Below are 18,912 nucleotides of genomic sequence, written 5' to 3' on the forward strand. Positions count from 1 at the left end.
AAACATTCCTTTGCTAAACCATGACATGTGGGAAATCTTTGTTTTAATGCAGATGTTATAATTATCAACCTTAAAACATATTGATTTTCTTAAGCATGCAAAATAATTATCTTACATTTTAAATCTTTTTTTTTTTTCTCTAAGAAGCTGAAGGTAATAAAAGCTTGCAAACTAATATACATTGAAAAACGCAAGTGATCTTTGGGGAAAGTAAATAATCTGTTTCTTAATGCTGTTTCTTCACTCAGAACTAAGTTTCATTAAACAGAAATGACAAAAATGCATTTCCTCATCATAGAACGTATCTCACCCAGGACCTTTTATTTCCTTTACTTCTGTGGTACAGCTCCCAAGACTACTAAAAGAGAAGACACTGGGAAAGACTAGGACACTCCATGTGCATGGGAACTCTCTCTGAGTTCATCTTTTCGTATATATGCATGCCTGCGTTTGTGTGTGTGTGTGTGTGTGTGTGTGTGTGTGTGTGTGTTCTATTGTATACTACAGTGGAATGATCTCCGGAATAGAGTACAAATATATGAATATCTTGTCTTTGATACACGGCAGAATACTATATGTTCCACTTTTACTCCCCGTTTTTTCACTTAGCAATATATCCCAAAGATCATCCATAGTAGTATATAGATAGTTCATAATTCTTTTTAAATTTGCACAGTATTCCATAGTGTGAACATACAATAATTTATTCAACATTTGAAGTTTACAAGTGGTGCCATGATAATCAGTCTTGCACATTTTTTTTTTTCATTTTTTGCCAGTGTGTTTTTTAGATAGATCTCTGAAAGTAGAACTGCAGACTCCACTGGTAAAATGCATGTGTTCATTTTGGTAGGTACTGCCAAACCAGCTAAATCTGAGAGTGCTTGCTTTCCCACAGTCTCAAAAAAGAATATGCTGTCAAATTTTCAGGTTTTTCCAGTCTGATAGTAGATAAATGAATATTCCAATGAGTTTCAGTTTGCAATTTTCTTATTATGAGAAAGCTGAACAGTTTTCTAATCATGAAAGGCTTGAGGTCAATTTCTAAGGTTAAGGTCCATTGCATTTCCTTTTTCTGTGAACTATGTATTTATTTAATAATGTTGTTAGCATTTATCTTCTTTGTTTTCAGGGGTTTTATATATTAGGGATATCAACTCTTTGTGATATAAGTTGCCATTATTTCCCGGTTTTTCATTTTTTTTTTCTTTGCTTAAGTGTGTTTTGGCATACAAGAAATTTTCTTGTTAAAATTTTATGTAATTAAATTAAGTTAAATTAAATTAAAATATTTTGTTGGGGGCTTCCCTGGTGGCGCAGTGGTTGAGAGTCTGCCTGCCAATGCAGGGGACACGGGTTCGTGCCCCGGTCCGGGAAGATCCCACGTGCCGCGGAGTGGCTGGGCCCGTGAGCCATGGCCGCTGAGCCTGCGCATCCGGAGCCTGTGCTCCGCAACGGGAGAGGCCACAACAGTGAGGGGCCCGCATACCGCAAAAAAAAAAAAAAAAAAAAAAAAAAAAAATTATATATATATATATTTATATATATATATATATATATATAGTTGATTTTGGACTTTGTGTCATAATCAGTAAGATTTTCTCTGCTTCCAAATTGTAGAGAAAATTGTACATTTCTACTACCTGTACATTTCTTCTACTACCTGTATAATTTCACCTCTTTACATTCAATTCTCTAATGCAGTTAGGGTTTATAAATTGTAATTAAACCAATTTTATTGTTTTTTTTTCCTATAAGGACCTTCAATTTCATCAACACCTCCTATTAAAAAGAGTAATTTTCTCCTGAGATTTGAGATGCTGCTATTACTCTATTTGGAATTTCATATACAACCAGGCTATTTCTGGATTATCTATTCTGATTTATCCAGCTGTTTCTCTATTGATGCATTGATACCAGACTTTTTTAAATGCAGAGGTTTTATAGTATGCGTCACTGTTTAGTGGGGCTATACGCCTATCAATGCAGGGATTTTTTTTTTTTTTTCTAGTAGGCTTTTTTTTTTTTTTTGCGGTACGCGGGCCTCTCACTGTTGTGGCCTCTCCCGTTGCGGAGCACAGGCTCCGGACGCGCAGGCTCAGCGGCCATGGCTCACAGGCCTAGCCGCTCGGCGGCGTGTGGGATCTTCCCGGACCGGGGCACGAACCCGCGTCCCCTGCATCAGCAGGCGGACTCTCAACCACTGTGCCACCAGGGAAGCCCTCTAGTAGGCTTTTTTTCTTTTGACTTCTTGCTTTTTTCCCAAATGAATTTTATAATCAGTTTAGTTCTAAAAATATAAAGCATCGACAACAAAACTGGTAAATAAGAATTGCATTAAGTTTATAAATTAGCATAGAGAAAACCAATGTCTTTATGATGTTCAGTCTTCCTATCCAAGAATATCATGTTATTTATTTATTTATTCAAGTCTAAATATATGCCTTTCAGGAATGTTTTATGGTTTTATCAGTTTTGGACATTGTTTATGCTATTTTTTAAAATTTTAAATTTTTTTATATCTGTATTGATTATAATTGCTTTACAATGTTGTGTTAGTTTCTGCTGTACAACAAAGTGAATGAGCTATATGTATACCTCTATCCCCTCCCTCATGAGCTTCCCTCCCACCCTCCCCATCCTACCTCTTTAGGTGGTCACAAAGCACCAAGCTGATCTCCCTATGCTAAACCACAGCTTACCACTAGCTGTTTTACACATGGTAGTGTATATATGTCAGTGCTACTTTCTCAATTCTGTTTATGCTATTTTAAGTGGCAAACATAAAAATAAAATTTTCCCTTTTATGTAAGATTCTAGTTCTTAAATTGATGTATATACATTTTGTTATACAGTTCATTATACTAAGGTAGTGACCATCAATTCCTATATTTAAGAATTTTTAATATGAATGGGGATTGTATTTTGTAAAATGTCTTTCTTAATGTAAATGTACTTTCTTTTTCTAGAAATATTTTCTTTGCTTAGCTTCCAAAACCTATTTCATTTCTCCTCCTGCCACCCTGGTTTTTCCTTTCTTCCAAGCCCTAAAATCTGTGTTCTTCAAAGTTGGGATGATTCGGAACTCATTCCTCTATCTTCTTACCTATCTGCTCTCTCTCCTTAAGGGATCTTGTCCAGGCTCCTGTCCAGGCATCTATACACTGATAACTATCAAATAACTATCTGGAAGCCTTAGATTAATATATCCATCTACTTACACATCTTCTTCCCTTACATATCTAATAGCTATTTTAAACTAGACTAAATTCTCGACTTTCTTCATCTCAGAACTGCTTCTCACTCCAGTGTCCTCCTCTCAGTTATATTTCAACAAACACTTAGATGGGGCATACTATGTTCCAGACACTATTCTAAGTGATTTATTAACTACTAACTCATCTAACCCTCATAATAACCCTGTGAGGTAGTTACTATTACCATGCTCATTTTATCAATGGGGAGACGAGGCATGGAGAACTCAAATGGCTTGTCCAGTATTCCAGTTAGCGAGAGAAAGCTCTAAGGTTAGTGGGCAGTTAGACTGCAGAGTGCTTTTTACCATCATACAATGAATTATTCTGCTTGTCCAGACCAGTGAACTTGGAGTTATCCTTGACTCTTCTGTTCCTTTTGAACCCCACAAATACTGTACTACCAAGTCTAATGACTTTCATCAAGACAGATCCAGAATCTGAACACTCTTTACCTCATTCATTCTGAACACCTTGAGTTAAACCACCATAATTTCTTGCCAATAATATTAAAATTAAATATTAAAATATTAAAATAAACTAGTTCCCTGCCTCTTACGCTTTTTGCTTCTATAGTATATTCTCCACATGGCTTCTATTGTCCCATTTAAAACATATGTCAGATCTCGTCTGTTCTCTGCTCAAAACCCTCATGGTTTTCCCAAATTGAATAGCAGAAGTCCAAAGTTTCTAAAATGACTTGTCTTCTACTTGACCCAGTTTTGTTAATCTCATCATGCTTTCTATGGCATCCTTATGGTGCCTTGAATACACCAACTACTCTGTCAACTCAGAGCCTTACAACTGGTTTACCCTCTGTCCAATATACCCTCTCCCTAGATGTCTGCATTTTGCTTTCAAATTCCTTTCAATTCTATACTCATAGGTCATCTTCTGAAAAAGATCTTTCTTAAATATCTTTTATTAAAATAAAAATTTCACTCATCAATCTCATCTGCTTTTTTAAAATAGCATTAATCATCATCCGAAATTTTATATATGTATATTTTATATATATATAAAGTATATATAATTTATTTACAACATACCCCAATTAGGGATTTTAAGGTTTTTTTTTTTTGCGGTACGTGGGCCTCTCACTGTTGTGGCCTCTCCTGCTGCGGAGCACAGGCTCCGGACGCGCAGGCTCAGCGGCCATGGCTCACGCACCCAGCCGCTCCGCGGCATGTGGGATCTTCCCGGACCGGGGCACAAACCCGTGTCCCCGCCACCGGCAGGCGGACTCTCAACCACTGCGCCACCAGGCAAGCCCGATTTTAAGTTTTTTACTGTTAGATCTTCAGTACCTGAAAAGGTACTTGGGAACCAAATAAGCGCTCAGTAATTATTAGCTGAATGTAAGTAATGTATAAGTAAGTAATATGCATGGTTCCCTTAGCTTAATTGATTAATAGCTCTTCTCATGGAGCATTCCACAGTGCTAATGTTCCGTGGAGCACTATTTAGGAAACTGAGTTAAGTATTAAACATGGTGTTTTATTTGAACTTGAGGGGAAGCTTACCAGTTTCTATTTTGCTTTGATTGTTGACTAGCTAAATGATGATATTGAATTAAGCCAGTTTTCTCCTGCGTCTGTTTACTTGTGTCCCAACTGCATCTAGAATATATTCGTTTAACTTTATCCAAACTCAACCTCTGTGTGTTTTACAGAAGAGATAACCCTCAAATATAGGTCTCCTATTCTTTTCTGCTTATCTTCAACATATTCACCAGGATTGGGTAATAGATTTCAACTTGTCATCCAACTAATAGATTCATTTGAGGCCAAGAAGAATTAAAGTGTTGCGGTAGTTTAAGTGGCTTAGTCAGGGCTCAGGTAGAGTGTCTTTGATAAGTCAAGATTGCCTAGGGTCAGGAAGGGTGAGTGACAATGAGTGACACACATCTTTCATGTTTGAATTACAAGGTAAGTTCCTGAGAGAAATTATTCACTTAAAAATAATCTATTTACTATCTAACATAAAACACTGTTAGTATATTGCCTATAATAGATACTCCATACATATTTGTTGTTTACATGATTATTCTGTGACTGCTAAAGAAACGTTTATTTGTATCCTGAGCATGAATCTCATCCCTCTGTTTCCTAGGCAAATTTTTCCTTTTTAAGAGTAAAAGATCATTAATTCCTAATATATTCTAGATAAATCTTTCTGTGGCACCCAAATGTCACCTATCTATATATCATGAAATAGAGTTCTACAAGTTACCATATGAGAGAAAAGCATCTCTTTTATCTGTATACCTTTCTTGTGCAAAATAAAAATAATTTATATTTTTTGGGGGGTAACAGTGTTATAATACTCCTCAAAATAATTTATAAAACACTGCTAACATCCAGTAGCGCAGTGTGAATTCTTGTTGAACTCAATAGGAGTCCACTTACCATTTTCCTAACTGATGAAATCATGCTGCTGACAGGAATAAGAAAAGATACAAGTGAAGAGTTTACAATGCCTAATTTTTAAAAGAAAGTTCCCACCAGGTTGCCTCATTCTCAAAACAAAAACACACTGTACCAAACAATACAGGTACATGATGATGTTTCACTATATTTCCAATAGTCAGTACTTGACCTCTAGGGTAGTGATTTGAAGCAAGTGAAAAGCACTCAATTTCAAAGCATTTACCAAACTTCAACATGAAATTAGACTTTTTTGTGTATGTGTATGTAATTGTTTCTTCTCTGGGTTCTCAGCCCGCTTGTTGTTTTTGATGTTTTTTTTTTTAACAAAATCCATTTAACCAAGCATAGCCATGTTTACAGACCTTGTTTCTATAGTCTCTGGGGGTTTAATTGTTCTTACCTCAAAAAAACAAATCATGCACCACCATCAATGAATGCCTGAACAATGGTTGGTAATTATATTTTTACCATTTCTCCTTTTTATTAAGTTCGTCAATCCATCAAATCTGTCAGCTTAGCCATTAGGAACCTGATCTAGAAGCTTTCATGTCTAGATAAGAAAATTCATGAGTGTGGTAGTATTTGGCCGGCAGCAGGGTGTAGTGCAGGCCTAAATCAGGTGAGCTGTGAGAAGCATAAGGAATTTGATGTTAGTCATATCTGATAAAGCTAGCTTCAAATCCCAGCTTTGTTATTTATTACATGACTTAACTTCTTCAGTCTCAGTTTCTTTATCCATAAAATGGAGAGAAAGGTAGGTAGCTTATAGAATTGTTATTTCTAAAGGAATACTTGGCATATTAGAAGGAAATCTGTAGACAGATATAAGCCAATTACATTCTAATTTAAATAAATAGTTTGCCTTGTTTTAATATGCTACCATTTTTGTATCAAGTTATCAGTACCTCCTCCATGTTCTTTTCTAGTACTGTGATATGCAGAAATAAGCATAGAGAAGTCTACACATAAAGCATTACGGGAATGCTTGACTATTAGAATATCTTTGTTGCTTTCTAATAAATTCTTCACATATGCCATGAAAATGTTCTTTCACATATGTAAATCAAACTATGTCACCTACTTGCTCAGAATTATTCAGTGGTTCCCATTCATCCATGCTAAAGAATAAATTATATACTGACTGAAAATCTAACTACAAATTTCTACTCCTCTCTCATTTCAGCATCATATTCCAGCAACATTGCTTTCTTGATAAACTCATCTACCTCAAATTCAACTCTCATGAAGTCTCTTCTGACATACTAGGCAAATATAAGTTTTTCTTTTACACTCTTACTCCATTTAAAGCAATTAATATCTTGTAAACAAGCATCTATATGAGTGGATGAAATGTGACTCCAAGACCCAGTGATGGGATGGTCACAGATGCAACTTATGAGGGTTGCCTAATTTGCAAAACTAGGGCCAAATGGGTAAGCTTAGTAGAACCAACCTTGCTGCACTAATAACATCTAAGGGGGAATAACACCTTGGGTCTAGCTAGTTTACATACAGCTAATCATAAACTCCTAAATGCATGGGCCTTGTCTTTCATGGTTATATACTTAGCACCTGTAGGCAGACAATAAGATACGTCTCCACGCTTTTAAAACAGGAAATATTCAAAATACTGACCATACCAACCAAGTATATGTGAGGAACACAGGGGAACTGGAATGCTCCCATACTGTCGATGGGAATGCATTTGAGTACAGTCATTCATTTTAGAATACGAAACCATATGTTCATGTAAAGGATTTTATGTACATGTTCATAGTAAGTTTATCTGTGAGAGGCAAACTGGAAACCACAAAACACCATCCTTTAACAGATGAATACCAGTGAAATAATGGTATATCCAAACCGTATATTTATCAGGAAAAAAGTGAATTATTCACATCAGCAACTTAGATGATTCTCAAAGTAACTATGCCTGGAGATAAAAGAAGACAAGCACATTAAGGCTCCAATGATATAAAAGTCTAGAAAACACTAACTAATTAAATGGGGAGAAAAGTCAGTCAATAGTAATTGCCTGAAAGTCCTGGGAGAGATGTCAGAAGGTAGATATGGCAGTGATGGATGTTTGTTATGATGATGGTTCCATGGCTTTACAAGTATTAAAACTTACCAAGCTGTGCATTTTAGGTATGTTCTGTTCAGTGCATACCAACTATATAGCTAATTAAATTTCAATAGAAATTGACTTCACATAAAAATCTTAATCTCTTTGCTAAATCTCATTTTCAATAGAACTCTGGCAACCACACATTAACCCCATCACCTCTCCTTGCCCATGGGAGGGAATCTGTAGCAGTAGCAGTGAAGACTGGTGAGCAGTGAAAGGTGTTTCCACTTAAGTTATCCAGGGAATCTGCCTGGGGCCTAAAATTCACATGCCTGAACTACACGATTTCCACTCTCATTCCCCATTGTTTTCACGATTTCCACTCTCATTCCCCATTGTTTTCACAGCAATGGCCTTGAGATAAACTATTTGCAGATGCTACGTGATTCCTAAAACCTTTACATTATTCAGTCTGACACTGACTGGGGGCTCAGGAGGAGAGAAACAGCTCTGGAACTCCTGAGAATTTCTTCAAAAACCTTATCCTAAACAGTCACAGTCACTGGAACATTTGTGGATGAAACTTTAGAAAAGGCTCATCCCTTCTTGTTTGTCTCTCACTCCCGATTAATTCCATGAGTGTTTCTGTATGAAATATCGTTCCCACCTGATATGCAAAATACAGACCATACCAACCAAGTACTTGTGAGGAACAGGAACACACCTACCACTTTGTGCACATTATGGCACAGGGCTCTTTTCCGGCTGGACCTAGAGAATTTCTTCTCTTGAACAGTACTGGGGGCATGATGTGACATCCCATGTGAAAAGGAGAACCATTCATGCTGCTCCAAAAATCACCGGTGGTTCTCACAACTGTCCTCATCTCAGGGTGACCTCAGGACCCACCAAAAATCCTGACATTCAGGACTCAACATTAGTCCCACAGAGCCCTGCAGTCTACCCTAGGTGGCCTTGGACAACAAATTGGACCGAAACTGGAGTGAAAACTATTCTCTTCCAGATGCTATTCTCACTGAGGTATACAAAGTTTGGAACACTCACAAAACCTGCACGTCATCATCCTGACAGTCCAATTTGGTTCTCAAAACCAGTCTGACAGTGAACAAACCCCAAGATGAAAGGTGGCTTAAATAATAGTCTTTATTATGGTATAGAGCAGAGCAAACTGAGGCAGATATTCCCAAACAGAGTGACTTGGACCTAGAAAAACCTATCCTGAGCACGATATGAGACAATGCCATCAAAGAAGTTGAAGCTCTGTGAGCCACCAGCAGAACCCAGACTGGATTCCCATGGTCAAAGCTGCTTTGGTCCTGACAGGACCAAAAAGAATGACAACACCCAAGTGCTTAGGCTATTGATGCATTTCTAAGGGGATAAGAGGGCACAAAGGTCTACCTATCCTGATCATACTGAGGTGACTGGTGCCGAGTATGGGGATCTGCCACTTGGGAGAGGTAAGAAACACACAGTGACATTAAGTCAGAAAGTACAGCATAGCTCCTTAAAAGCTTCCTACGAACCTGGTACTCATGGGCAATCTGCACACTAAGGCTGTTCAGATGTATGGCATTCAACTTCCAGCTGATGACTCCCTCACAGAGCCTATTCAGTATGATGTATTAACTAAGGAGACAGCTCATTCACTGCTCTCCTCGTCTCATTTGAAGGCCTTTCTCCAGTATGAACTTTCTGGTGATGAATGAGGTTAGACCTTCAGCTGAAAGCTTTCTTACATTCACTGCGCTCATAGTGTCTGTCTGGGCTGTTAAGTTTCTGGTGCTCAGTCAGAGCAGACCTTTGACAGAAAATGTTTCCACATTGACTGCACTGCTGAGGCCTTTCTGTGATGTGAACTTTGTGGCGTTGAGTAAGCTGGGTGCTTTGGCTAAAGAATTCTTCACGTTTAGTGCACTCGTGGTTTTTCTCCATTGTGAACTCTGGTGCTTAATAAGAGTAGAGCTTTGGCTAAAACGTTTCCCACATTCACTACACTTATAAGCCTTTGCTCCAGTGTGAACTCACTGGTGTGAAATGAGACTAGAGTTTTGGCTAAAATGGTTCCCACATTCACTGCACTCATAAGTCTTTGCTACAGTGTGAATTCTCTGATGGACTTTAAGGTGGGAGCTTCGCCTAAATAACTTTCCACATTCACTACACTCATAAGGCCTTTCCCTAGTGTGAATTCTTCTATGTTTAATGAGACTGGAGATGTATCTAAAGACATTCCCACATTCACTGCACTCATAGGGCCTCTCTCCAGTGTGGATTCTCTGGTGCTGAACAAGCATGTGTTTACAGCTGAAGGCTCTCCTGCATTCTTCACATTCATAAGGCCTTTATCCCGTGTGGACTCTGAGGTGCTGAACAAGTTTGCTTTTAGTGTTGAAGGTTTTCCCACATTCACTGCACTCATAAGGCTTGACTCCATTGTGAATTCTCTGGTGCACAATAAGTTGAGAGCTTTGGCTAAAGAACTTCCCACATTCTCTACACTCATAAGGCCTTTCCCCTGTGTGAATTCTTCTATGAGTAATGAGGCTGGAGTTGCATCTAAAGACTTTACCACATTCACTGCACCCATAAGGCCTTTCTCCATTGTGGATTCTCTGGTGCTTAAATAGTATGGGCTTACAGGTGAAGGTTTTCCCACATTTGCAGCATTCATAAGGCCTCTCTCCAATGTGTACTCTGGTGCTGAGTCCAAGCCTGGACTTTTGGCAGAAGGCTTTCCTACATTCATGGCACTTATACTGCCTTTGTCCATTGTGAGAGGCCTCCATACACTCGGTGTCCTTTTGTGGAGTGACCTGGTGCTGGAGAAGGCCAGAGGTACCAGGGAAATCCTTCCCAAACTCCTGGCATGTGAAAGACTTCTTGCATGCACAGACTGTGTGGCTCTTCATAAAGGTCTTACCCACGTCTCTTCTAAAGAGTTTCTCTCCACTGTGCTGGTGAAAGTTCACACCTGTCCCACACAGTTTCTGACCAGGGTTTGTGCCAAGGTCCTCAGCTAGATGCAAACCACCTTCTAAGTACAGGCAGAAACCTCTGCCAGGGATAGGACTGCAGGGTGGACAAGTCTGTCTTTGAAGTATTTATTGGTGGCACTTCTACAGAAACTTTCTGCTCAGAAAGTGTCTCCTCATCCTCTGCTCTATGCCAACACCCAGGTGAAAGACACAGGAGGGGGTGGAACACACAGAGGAGCTGGGGCCCACAACTCACTCCTCTGGGAATGGTTTTCACCAGGGCCTTGGCTGCTGGTGACACGTGTGCTGTGTGGAAAGGTGTGTCCGGGCACAGGAAAATCTGACTGTCACTGAGTAGCTATGTTCAAGGACTATTTTAAGGATAGGTGGGGAATTCATGACACGTTAAGGTAGGCCAATACTGGAGAGCACATGAGAGTGAGGATGGAGAGCACCACTAAAGAGTGGAAGACAGACAGGTGAGGGATAATCCTGGGTTCGAATTCAGAGTTGAAATGACAGAATGAGCAAAGTATGAAGAATGGGTAGGAAAGATAGAAGTGAGGCACACAGTCACTGTCCTTGGCCCTAAAACATTGTGGGGCACAGGACGTGTTCCTGATATGATCTGAACCCAGCCATGATACCACTTCTTCCTCCTGATGCCAATCACCAAGGCAGGTCCCACTTTGGGTCTCTCTAGCTGTGCCTGGAGTCATGTCCACTCTGTCACATACCCAGGGTTCACCTCCCAGCTCCAGTTGGAAAACGACATGGGACCTAAAAGATGAAGGTCTCAGCCTTGGCAACCACAGCACAGCCGACAAGGAAGCAGTAATAGAGATGTGGTCACTGTCTAACCAGTGACGCAACAAGTGGCAAAGGTCTCCAGGATCACATCACGGTACAGGAGTCTCTGGGCGTCATCAAGAAGCCTCCATTTCTCCTGGGAAAAAGTACACAGCCACGTCCTCAAAGGTCACAGAGCCCGGTGCAGAGTTCGTAAGTGGTTCTGCTGAACGTGGAACCTGAATCGGACCCATCAGTGCAGCCCTCCCAGCACAGTCTGTGGGCGAAGCAGGGGCCCAGGCCCGGTGGCCCCTGTCCCAGCCCCGAGACAGAGTCAGGGCGGATGGCACCCACACCGAGCCTCAGACCGCCCTCAGAGCAGCCAGCACAGCGCCCTCCTGGCTCCCTGACCTCACGCCGGCCCAGGGCTGCGAAGCTCACCACCGGTAAACACACCCGAGTTTACAAAACGTCGCCTACCGTCCACGCTGGAAAACCCTCCCACCTTGCTGATTTTTAATGTAAGTCCTATTTAAACGGACAAAATGGAAAAAAAAAAAAACTCATATATACACACTCTGTATGTAATCAAAGAATTTTACGTGTAAACAAGTAGTTGATGAAAGTATAGCTCATGGTCTCAATGACACTTTGCTACAGAGTGAGAACTGTAAAGCCCATCATCATCTCTAAGACTGCATTCCCAATGTGTTAATAGAATAAGGTTCAGTAGGACACGGACTTGAAACCCTAATGACCTGGAAATGTGGTTTCAAAAGAATTTTCCTCCATTTAATAGAATAAACTTTGGATTTCCAATGGATCAAATAGCAGATCTCTTTCAATTTTTGTTTCCTTCCCTGATATCAAGGTCCTTGCAAGTGTGTGTGTGTGTGTGTGTGTGTGTGTGTGTGTGTGGTTACTAGGTATATTTCAGGAGGTCCTCTCTGTCCTGCTCATATTTGTATGTTTCTTTCTCTAGAGTGTCCCAAATAAATACTATGGGCAGGGCAGGTACATACGCTTGTCTGGAGTGCCTTGAGCTATGTGGAGGTGATGGCTTTGGTTTGTATTGTGGTTAAGGGATAGGGCTGAAGGGAACATTCTCACGTGTGGATGAGGGTTTGCATGGTTTGATCTTACCTCTGGGTGCCACAGGGAGGAACACCAGACTTCCTTGCACAGGGCAAGAAGGGATAAAGGAGGGGTGGGTCCTGAAAGCTGTCAGAAGCCAAACATCAAAAATGGAGTCAGACTCTTTAGGACACGAGTTGATCATTTAATGAAACTTTTGATTTGCAGTGTTTCCTCAGATTGTCCACCAATGATTTTTCTCCTTTTCTTTCCGCTTTTCCAAACTCAAAAAGCATCTGATGAAAGATAATGATATGCTTCTCTCTCAATTTCTGTCCATATTGCATATAAGAATGAAATCAGTTTCCCAAATCTTAGTTACAATTGTCTGTTCAGTGTTTTTCTTCACCACTCAATTATAAGCTCCCAGGAATGGCATTTGGTTTTTGTACCACTGTCATATGGTTGGTATCCAAAAAGATCCATTAGATGAGTTATGGATATAGCATATCTTAGTTACTCACTACATGGAAAAGTTCCTAAGTGAATTTGACTTGAGAATGAAGAATACTCTTAAAAATCAAAAGCACAATGCAATAACAAAACAAAACACACAGTTTTGCTCTTTATATCCTATGTTGTCTTTGACAAGGCATTTAAAATCCTCAAACCTCATTTTCCTAACCTGCAAAATGAGGAAGTACTTTCTCTGAAAACCTGTGAACATTTTTTTTCAAGATTTTGTCTCTGGAGGGAATCCAAATGATAAATTATTGCTTAAATATTAATAGAACTTTGTCATTCCTTCACCTGAATAGTCATTTTCTATTGATAAGTAATGATAACAACCTGAGGGTTTTAAGCTCAAAGGGTGGATATACAATACATTGTAAGAGGGGAGTAGACTGGCACTCCACCTAAAATTGAGTTCCATCCACTTAAATGAGAGGTCCTCTGTGCCCTCTTAAATGGTGCTTCAATATCATCACTTATGCACATCAACAAACATCACAGAATAATTAGGGAGAGTAGAAATCATTATAATGTCAGCCCTTCCTATTATAGAACTGTAACCACTCAATATGGAACTGCCTAAAGCAATTGCTGAATGCAGTACATGCAACTGTATCTTCTTCGGAGGCCACAGAACCATCTTACTGTAGCCTGCAGGTTTCACACAAGGCCCTTTCCTCAATTAGGATTTAATCACCCTGGAGAGCAGCTGAGAATTTCAATCATTTTTTTTTTCCAAGTTCCCATCAATCTTGTCTATTGAAGTAACTTGATTTTTTTTCTTCCTCTACAAGAATGCTAAATCTTCTTGGTGGAGGAAAATGATGGGGGGAAATAAAGTGAAAGAAACTAATTTTTATGGGATATGTAAATGAAACTCCTAAATAATTGTTTTAAACCACTCCATTATACCTATACCTTAATACCTTGGGGACAGGAAGGAGTCCCTTTAAGGGCCACATTTCTTATTACTTACGGCAGCAATTTGGACCAAATTTGCCATTAAGGTCTGAAGTCAACACATACTATGGTTAAGAGCTAGGGATTTAGAGACACATGGCTCTGGTTTCAAATCCCAGCTCCACCACTTATGAACCACATAACGTATATTTACTTACCATCCTTGAGACTCAATTTCCTTATACCTAAGAATGGAAAGTAGTAGTAGCTACTTCAGATGAAGACTGAAAGTTAAATGCAGGCAATGATCTCAAGTACCTAGAACAGTTCCTGGCACATAATAATATTTTAAAATGGTAGCTATCTTTTTTGTGAATTTTTGAATTTTATTTTATTTTTTATACAGCAGGTTCTTATTAGTTATCTATTTTATACATATCAGTGTATACATGTCAATCCCAATCTCCGAATTCATCACATCACCACCACCACCACCACCACCACCTCCACTTTCCCCCCTTGGTGTCCATATGTTTGTGCTCTACTTCTGTGTCTCAGTTTCTGCCCTGCAAATCAGTTCATCTGTACCATTTTTTCTAGGTTCCACGTATATGCGTTAATATATGATGTTTGTTTTTCTCTTTCTGACTTCACTCTGTATGACAGTCTCTAGATCTATCCACATCCCCGCAAATGACCCAATTTCATTCCTTTTTATGGCTGGGTAATATTCCATTGTATATGTGTACCACATCTTTATCCATTCATCTGTTGATGGGCATTTAGGTTGCTTCCATGACCTGACTATTGTAAATATTGCTGCAGTGAACATTGGGGTGCATGTGTCTTTTTGAATTATGGTTTTCTGTGGGTATATGTCCAGTAGTGGGATTGCTGGTTCATATGGTAATTCTATTTTTAGTTTTTTAAGGAACCTCCATACTGTTCTCCATAGTGGCTGTGTCAATTTACATTCCCACCTACAGTCCAAGAGGGTTCCCTTTTCTCCACACCCTCTTCAGCTCTGATGATTCCCATTCTGACTGGTGTGAGGTAATATCTCATTGTAGTTTTGATTTGCATTTCTCTAATAATTAGTGATGTTGAGCAGCTTTTCATGTGCTTCTTGGCCATCTGTATGTCTTCTTTGGAGAAATATCTATTTAGGTCTTCTGCCCATTTTTGGATTTGGTTGTTTTTTTGTTATTGAGCTGCATGAGCTGTTTATGTATTTTGGACATTAATCCTTTGTCTGTTGATTTGTTTGCAAATATTTTCTCCCATTCTGAGGTTTGTCTTTTCATCTTGTTTGTAGTTTCCTTTGCTTTGAAAAAAGCTTTAAGTTTCCTTAGGTCAAATTTGCTTATTTTGGTTTTTATTTCCATTACTCTAGGAGGCAGATCAAAAAACATCTTGCTGTGATTTATGACAAAGAGTGTTCTTCCTATGTTTTGCTCTAAGGGTTTTTTAGTGTCCAGTCTTACATTTAGGTCTCGAATCCATTTTGAGTTTTTTGTGAATGGGGTTAAGGAGTGTTCTAATTTCATTATTTTACATGTACCTGTCCAGTTTTCCCAGCACCACTTATTGAAGAGACTGTCTTTTCTCCATTGTATATCCTTGTCTCCTTTGTCATAGATTAGTTGACCATAGGTGCGTGGGTTTATCTCTGGGCTTTCTATCTTGTTCCATTGATCTATATTTCTGTTTTTCTGCCAGTACCATATTGTCTTGATTACTGTAGCTTTGTAGTATAGTCTGAAGTCAGGGAGTCTGATTCCTCCAGCTTTTTTTCCCTCAAGACTGCTTTGGCTATCCAGGGTCTTCTTTATCTCCATACAAATTTTAAGATTTTTTGTTCTAGTTCTGTAAAAAATGCCACTGGTAATTTGATAGGGATTGCATTGAATCTGTAGATTGCTTTGGATAGTATAGTCATTTTCACAATGTTGATTCTTCCAATCCAAGAACATGGTATATCTCTCCATCTATTGGTATCATCTTTAATTTCTTTCATCAGTGTCTTATAGTTTTCTGCATACAGATCTTTTGTCTCCCTAGGTAGGGGTATTCCTAGGTATTTTATTGTTTTTGTTGCAATGGTAAATGGGAGTGTTTCCTTAATTTCTCTTTCAGACTTTTCATCATTAGTATATAGGAATGCAAGAGATTTCTGTGCATTAATTTTGTATCCTGCAACTTTACCAAATTCATTGATTATCTCTGGTAGTTTTCTGGTGGCAGCTTTAGGATCCTCTATGTATAGTATCTTGTCATCTGTAAACAGTGACAGTTTTACTTCTTCTTTTCCGATTTGGATTCTTTTTATTTCTTTTTCTTCTCTAATTGCTGTGGCTAAAACTTCCAAAACTATGTTGAATAATAGTGGTGAGAGTGGGCAACTTTGTCTTATTCATGATCTTAGAGGAAAAGTTTTCAGTTTTTCACCATTGAGAATGATGTTTGCTGTAGGTTTGTCATATATGGCCTTTATTATGTTGAGGTAGGTTCCCTCTATGCCTACTTTCTGGAGAGTTTTTATCATACATGGGTGTTGAATTTTGTCAAAAGCTTTTTGTGCATGTATTGAGATGATCGTATGGATTTTATTCTTCAATTTGTTAATATCATGTATCGCATTGATTGATGTGCATATATTGAAGAATCCTTGCATCCCTGGGATAAATCCCACTTGATCATGATATATGATCCTTTTAATGTGTTGTTGGATTCTGTTTGCTCTTATTTTGTTGAGGATTTTTGCATATATGTTCATCAGTGATACTGGTCTGTAATTTTCTTTTTTTGTAGTCTCTCTGTCTGATTTTCGTATCAGGGTGACGGTGGCCTCATAGAATGAGTTTGGGAGTGTTCCTTCCTCTGCAATTTTTTGGAAGAATTTGAGAAAGGTGGGTGTTAGCTCTTCTCTAAATGTTTGATAGAATTCACCTGTGAAGCCATCTGGTCCTGGACTTTTGTTTGTTGGAAGATTTTTAATCACAGTTTCAATTTCATTACTTGTGATTGGTCTGTTCATATTTTCTATTTCTTCCTGGTTCAGTCTTGGAAGGTTATACCTTTCTAAGAACTTGCCCATTTTTTCCAGGTTGTCCATTATGTTGGCGTAGAATTGCTTGTTGTAGTCTCTTATGATGCTTTGTATTTCTACGGTGTCCATTGTAACTTCTCTTTTATAATTTCTAATTTTATTAATTGCATCCTCTCCCACTTTTTCTTGATGAGTCTGGCTAAAGGTTTATCAATTTTGTTTATCTTCTCAAAGAACCAGCTTTTAGTTTTATTGATCTTTGCTGTTGCTTTCTTTGTTTCTACTTCATTTATTTCTGCTCTGATCTTTACGATTTCTTTCCTTCTACTGACTTTAGGTTTTGTTTGTTCTTCTTTCTCTAGTTCCTTTAGGTGGAAGGTTAGATTGTTTATTTGAGATTTTTCTTGTTTTGTGAAGTAGGCTTGTATTGCTATAAACTTCTCTCTTAGAACTGCTTTTGCTGCATCCCATATGTTTTGGATTGTTATGTTTTTGTTGTAATTTGTCTCTAGGTATTTTTTGATTTCCTCTTTGATTTCTTCAGTGATCTGTTGCTTATTTAGTAACGTATTCTTTAGCCTCCATTTGTTTCTGTTTCTTACATTTTTTCCCTATAATTAATTTCTAATTTCATAACATTGTGGTAGGAAAAGATGCTTGATATGATTTCAATTTTCTTAAATTTACCAAGGCTTGATTTCTGACTCAAGATGTGATCTATCCTGGAGAATGTTCCCTGAGCACTGTAGAAGAAAGTGTAATCTGCTGTTTTTGGATGGAATGTCCTGTAATATCAATTAAATCTATCTGGTCTATTGTGTCATTTAAAGTTTGTGTTTTCTTATTAATTTTCTGTCTGGATGATCTGTCCATTGGTGTAAGTGAGGTGGTAAAGTCCCCCACTATTATTGTGTTACTGTCGATTTCCTGTTTTATAGCTGTTAGCATTTGCCTTATGTATTAAGGTGCTCCTATGTTGGGTGCATATATATTTATAACTGTTATATCTTCTTCGTGGATTGATCTCTTGATCATTACATAGTGTCCTTCCTTGTCTCTTGTAACATTCTTTATATGAAAGTCTATTTTATCTGATATGAGTATTGTTACTCCAGCTTTCTTTTGATTTCCATTTGCATGGAATATCTTTTTCCATCCCCTCATTTTCAGTCTGTATGTGTCCCTAGGTCTGAAGTGGGTCTCTTGTATACAGCATATATATGGGTCTTGTTTTTGTATACATTCAGCGAGCCTGTGTCTTTTGGTTGGAACATGTAATCCATTCATGTTTATGGTAATTATCGATATGTATGTTCCTGTTATCATTTTCTTAATTGTTATTGGTTTGTTTTTGTAGTTCCTTTTTTTCTCTTGTGTTTCCCACTTAGAGAAGCTCCTTTAGCCTTTGTTGTAGTGCTGGTTTGGTGGTGCTGTATTCTCTTAGCTTTTGCTTGTCTGTAAAGCTTTTGATTTCTCCGTCCAATCAGAATGAGATCCTTGCCGGGTAGAGTAATCTTGGTTGTAGGTTATTCCCTTTCATCACTTTAAATATATCGTACCACTCCTTTCTGGCTTGTAGAGCTTCTGCTGAGAAATCAGCTGTTAACCTCATGGGAGTTCCCTTTTCTGTTATTTGTTGTTTTTCCCTAGTTGCTTTCAATAATTTTTCTTTGTCTTTAATTTTTGTCAATTTGATTACTGTGTGTCTCGGCATGTTTCTCCTTGGGTTTATCCTGCCTGGGATACTCTCCATTTCCTGGACTTGTGTGGCTATTTCCTTTCCCATGTTAGGGAAGTTTTTGTCTATAATCTCTTCAAATATTTTCTTGGATCCTTT

At 38.5% G+C, this 18,912-nt stretch overlaps 1 long non-coding RNA gene and 1 pseudogene across 1 annotated transcript in view; one reads left to right on the top strand and one right to left on the bottom strand.

Annotated features, from left to right (window-relative positions):
• The window catches only part of LOC109548806 (uncharacterized), a 263,053-nt gene that overhangs the window by 128,867 nt on the left and 115,274 nt on the right, over nucleotides 1–18,912 (top strand). The window lies entirely within an intron of this gene.
• Nucleotides 9,563–11,525, bottom strand: LOC141278725 (uncharacterized; annotated as a pseudogene).

This window comes from Tursiops truncatus, chromosome 5 (assembly GCF_011762595.2).
Source record: "Tursiops truncatus isolate mTurTru1 chromosome 5, mTurTru1.mat.Y, whole genome shotgun sequence".
Classification (NCBI taxonomy): Eukaryota; Metazoa; Chordata; class Mammalia; order Artiodactyla; family Delphinidae; genus Tursiops; species Tursiops truncatus.